The following is a 6,000-nucleotide window of genomic DNA, read 5'->3' as shown; positions in this document are numbered from 1 at the left end:
ATTTAAAACAAGACGAAGTACATGTGGAGAAAAAGCTCTCAGAAAGCATCCGTCCAGAGTTCTAAGTTGCTCTCTTAATAACACCATTTATATGTCTGTTATTTCTTCAAGTGAGCTGCTCTATAAGAAGTGGAGAATGTGATAAGAAGGGCAGAGAATCTGGTGAGAGTGCTGTCTAAGATGGGAAACAAGGAGGCATGCTAGGGGATTACCACTTAGAATGTCTGATTGTGAGCAGTGCTGTGGCTTTTTAAAATATGTCATTTACTTACTCTGAGGCAGCTACCATGTCAAGCACTTTCCTAGTGCTATCTCAGTGGACACAATATCTTTAAAAATAATATACTTTTATTTCCCCCAGGTGATAGATTGAGAAAGTGAGGCATAGAAGTTAATAACTGGCTAAAATGCTTGGAGCTGCGATTCAAATCAAATATGTCTGAATTAATAGTTTAATTCTATCTGTAAGCTTGCTGGTTCTATTTTTAGTGAAGATGTTTATAATCTTTTATCTTTATAGTTTTCCTCTGTGCCTTATATTTATTATTTTCCTTTTCCCCCATATGAATACCAAAGTTTATTATAATGAAAGCAAAATCAATCTCTCTTAGAGGGCAGACAAATATTGAGAGATGAAGATGAGTAAGTTAACTTTGTGTTCAGTTTTCCAGTGGTTTGGGGCTGAACTCACCTCTGTGAACAAGAGTGGTTTTTAATAGTTAATAAAGAGATAGCCGAGCAGGATGAATAGTTTTCCCTACTTCAGAGGAATACATAAAAGCACTGAACACAATGAGAGCTTCAGAAGGGCCTGACCTACAGACAAGCAGTATAGAGGCCAAGATCTCCTTTCTAGTACAGCCTGACAATTCTCTTTATTCTTTCATTAACAGCAAAACCATAATTGAAGGACATTTACTGAGCTTCATGGGGTGTGAATGTTCAATCATCGACCATAACTAGGGGACGTAATCCCTGTTTTATTTTCCTATTCTCACTGAGGCTTACAAAACATATTATTAGGTTTTGTTACATCATGAAGAAACTATCCTTGGGTAACTACACTTTTAAATTTTAATTCTCACATGATTATTTGGAAGGACAATATTTTTATTGGCTAAAAATTATCATGGATATCACTGATCAGCAAATCAATAAATATAAGGTAATAAATTCCAAATGATCAAATACTAATTATGCTTGTTTTAATCTAATATCTCAAAAGCTCAATTAAATTAAATATTTTAGATTAAACTATTTGGGCTATTTACTTATTACTCCATTCATCAGATATTTCTTAAGTGTGATGTTTAATGTATCAGGAAATATGAAATTTATATCATGGTCTTTGACCTAATGGCTTACAACCTTGAAAGAATAAAGAATAAACTATTGATTACAAATTATATTTTTCTCCCTCCTTTCCTTCATCTCTCCATATTTACTAGTATTTCTCTCTCTCTCTCTCTCTCTCTCTCTCTCTCTCTCTCTCTCTCTCTCTCTCTCTCTCTCTCTCTCTCTCTCTCTCTCTCTCTCTCTCTCTCTCTCTCCTCTCTCAATTTTACCTATTTACATAGATTTAGAGCCCTGGCCAGGTGCTCAGTTGGTTGGACAGTCATCCTAGCACACAAAAAGGTTGCAAGTTTGATTCCTGGGCAGGGCACATACTAGTACCTAGGTTGAGGGTTTGATCCCTAGTGGGGACACATAATGGAGGCAACTGTTCTCTCGCTCTTTATCTCTCATTCTCTCCCCACTCCCTTTATCCTTCCCTTGATTCCTCCTTTTCTTTCTCTCTAAAAATTCATAAAAACATATCCTCAGGCAAGAATTAAAAAAAAACAGAATAGATTTGTAGATAAGGAAGATTTCAAAATATTTTGGTTTATAAAACAACATAATTTGAGGTGTCTCAAAATTAAAGAATTTGTACATAGCAATATTCATTTATATGTTCTAGTATATCTTATTATAATAAAACTAGAGGCCCAATGCATGAAATTCATGCAAGGGGCTTGGCCCTCACAGCCCAGGTCATCCAGAAGGTCTTTTGACTATCCCGTCTAATTTACTAATTATGATTTTATTATTATAGATTAGGGTTACTATTACATATAGATGGACAAAGGGAGGACATTAATTGAGCACCTACTGTATATCAGGCATTATGAAAGACACTCCACAGACATTTTCTTATGCATTTCTTCCAACAATTGAAATTTTCTTTTTCAATTTCTTTAATTGAAGTTGAAGAAATTTAAATTATTGTTAGAAGATTATAAAGTTTTTAGTACTTGTTGGATAACCAGAGTCACATTTGCATTCTCTAAGATGTATTATATATATATATATATATATATATATATATATATATATATATATATATAAAATCCAAAAGGAAATGAGAACAAAATAAAAAAGAAATGCTACAAAAATCAGTTACACACAAAAGAAGGCATTAATGGAGGAAATGCAAAACAAACTTTACATGAGACAAATAAACCAGTCAATTTCTTTATTGGGTAGGTAACTGCAGATCTCCATGTCTTTAGGGTCAGTTATGGGAAGGTTATTGTAATCCTTTGGTGATGTCATGTTTTCTTGATTTTTCATGCTATTTGAAGCCTCGTAATGCTGTCTTTGCATTTGCAGGGGGAGTCAGCTCTTTCAGACTTTAATAACTACTTTTGGGAAACAAACACATCTCACCGACCAGCCTTCCTAGTGATCCCAGGTTTTCTCAGACCTTCTGTCTTTATGTCTGCTCCATGTTTTTGCTCCTTCTGTGGCAGAATGGTTCAGTTTGTATTGCCAGCTCTGAATCCTGCAATACACCAGGCCACATGCTAACAGACTCCCTTTTGCTTTCACCTGGGTAAGTTAAAATTCAAGTTTGTGCTCTCTTGGCCCCCAGATTCAATGTGGCTTTCTATGGGTGCTCACTAGCCATCCACCAGACCTTCTGTCTTTATGTCTGCTCCATGTTTTTGCTCCTTTTGTGGCAGAATGGTTCAGTTTGTATTGCCAGCTCTGAATCCTGCAATACACCAGGCCACATGCTAACAGACTCCCTTTTGCTTTCACCTGGGTAAGTTAAAATTCAAGTTTGTGCTCTCTTGGCCCCCAGATTCAATGTGGCTTTCTATGGGTGCTCACTAGCCATCCACCAAAGCCTGTTTCCCCCCCTCCCCCGTCAGGAGCTCACACAGAGACCTGGTCCCAGAGTGTGTATGCGGGATAAGGGAGTGGCATGGGGGTGAGGGGCAGTGCACCGGGTTGCCCATGATTCTGTTTGGGGAGACCCATGGTGGGAAGGCATCCCCAGAAGCTCATGAGCAAGGTTTTTGTGGAGTTTGAAACAAGATAGGATCCAAATCCCATTAATAAGTCAGCACTCTAGATGAGGGAATAGAGAAACAAGCTTCTTCGTCTGCATCCCACACTGGCAGGGAAGCTGGGCACCCACTCACACACTCACTTTTCCCCACAGACAAATCTTTGGCTGAGAAGTTCTTGCATGGTACTGAACTGTTCTTCCAACTTGCAGGGGAAGTGACAGACAAAACGTCAAATTGTTCCTCTTACTTTTTCTGATGATCCAAACTTGTTTATTTGCTTGCCTTTTGGTCCAATGATGTACTGTAACTTCTCTGCTGGAAACCTAGACTTCTACAAAGGCTCGCTTGTCTGTGAATAATTGCCTAAGACAGTGTTTTCAGGGGATTCTGGACTAGGGCCAAGAGAGGCTGGAGCCAGTTCACAGGGAACTAAGGGTCCACAGCTGGGACAGAGGCTGTGTGCCTACATAACATCCAAGGTGGCCAAACTCCTCCAGGTCCCTTGATGTATGGCACAGGATCTCACAGCTCCCACAAAGGCACTTTCTACCCATGAATGGACGCCAAATTGTTGTTGGTGGTGGTGGGGGATATGACAAGAGACATCTTATTCAGCTGTGTTCCTGATGTTACTATCCATGATAATGATCTTGACATACCAAATTAACTTCATAATCAACAAATTCTCAGACTGAATAACTGGAATTAAGGATATATCTTCCTTAGGGCCCAGAGGCAACCTCTCCAGGTCAAAGAAATCAATTAAGTATTATATCCCAAGGTCAAGACAAAAAAAAGCAATGATTGGAAATAAAGCAAAAGATAACTTTATGGCATTTCAGTGTCACAGTTGATTGATACCAAAATGGGCAGAGCCTGGGTATGTTTAATTCTCTAAGAGAATGAGCTTTTGTTTGATTTTTGCGGATACACCATGTAACATTGCGTATTTACTAAATTTGTAGATTTTGAACATTCATTTAGATATGGGAAGATAGATAATGACAACGTATATTGTTTTATTGTGGAATATTAACTAGTTTGTTCTTAATCTGATAATCTTATTTCCACATTTTTTTCTTTTAGTGATAACACTTTTTTTTTAGTCCCTCAAATTGTTTTTTCAACTGGATTTAACATCCTGCTGATACCTTCATTAGTAGGTTAAACAAATTTTGATACAGTCTTAATATTTGTTTATATGAGAGTCATTATAATTTTTTTTTTTTTAAATTACTTGGAAACATTTCATGTGTTTTACGGTCCCTCTATAGATACCTCTCTAAAGTAAGGGGGAATTAACTGGTTAAAAAGGCAAAACATAAAGAAAAGCATATATTCACTATATCATGTCAAAGGGTATCTAAATATGCTTGGTCTTTTCATGTTTATATTATTTTTCATAAACTTTCTGTTTGTTGGACTTTAAAATATATATATTGATTTTACATATTATTGATTTAAAGAGGAAGATAGAGTGAGATGGAAACATCAATGATGAGAGAGAATCATTGATTGGCTGCCTCCTGCCCGCCCTCTACTGGGGATGGAGTCCTCAACCCGAGCATGTGCTCTTGACCAGAATTGAACCTGGGGATCTTCAGTCCACAGGCCAGTGCTCTATCAACTGAGCCAAACCAGCTAGGGTTATTGGACTTTATTTGTTAGCCCTCCCTTCAATGTAAATCACACTACAAAATAAATTAATTCATAAAAAATTTTCAGTGTAAGAAAAACTCATTTATGCTTATTTTTAAATTCTTGTCATATTTGTCTAATTTGGACAGAAAACTGAATATAAAAGAAATGTCCTTAAAAATTAATTTTTATATTATGTGATTAACCTCTGAATTATATTATAGGCAGCAAATTAAAGGTAACAATACCTTTCAGTTCTCCAAAATAGTAATTTAGTTTTTCTATCATAGTAAAAAAGTACATGGCAAATTTAAGAAAGTAAATATTATAAAAGAAACAGAAACTGGCCACCTTATTATTTTATACATTGATTGCACATCAAAATGATGTTGATATTGGCATTTGATTTGAAGCTAGCAAATCAAATTATAGGAGGTAGACAAGCAAAATGGAGTTTAAAAGTGTTCATGCTAAAATTGAATTTCCAAATTATTAGCAATATAAAAATATGGTTCAAAATCCATAAATGTTTCTGTTAAAATTTTACTATGTATTTTCTGATCTGTAAGACTAGACAGATACAAATTAAGGAATAGTTTATAAGGCACTTAGGAAAAGTATGAACCAAAATACATGTTCAATTGAAGACCAATAAGGAAAGCTTTGGAGAACAGTACAGTTTGTTTAAAACACTCAATAACCTTAGCAATTCATGACTTTTGTATCACAATTGAGACATTTTGCATAAACTAATGATTTGGAGGGTGATGAATCAAATGCTTATTGAATTACAGGGAAAATATTTGAAATTAAATTTATTGACTCCATTTTGATCCCACCCTTTCTTAGATTGCTACTCACAATACCTGACTATCATCAGTGAATTGTTAAGGGAAGAACAGTATGGGGAGTCTACTACCCCTATGTGTACCTCTGAATCCTATCCTTGTGTGAGAATGATTGCCTGTGATTCAAGGACTTATGGCATAGATTTTATGTGTCAAAATTGTACAAGGATATTTAA

The sequence above is a fragment of the Pipistrellus kuhlii genome, unplaced genomic scaffold, assembly GCF_014108245.1.
Source record: "Pipistrellus kuhlii isolate mPipKuh1 unplaced genomic scaffold, mPipKuh1.p scaffold_m20_p_3, whole genome shotgun sequence".
NCBI lineage: Eukaryota > Metazoa > Chordata > Mammalia > Chiroptera > Vespertilionidae > Pipistrellus > Pipistrellus kuhlii.
The sequence above is the reverse complement of the archived record's forward strand: the minus strand, read 5'-3'. Positions refer to the sequence as shown.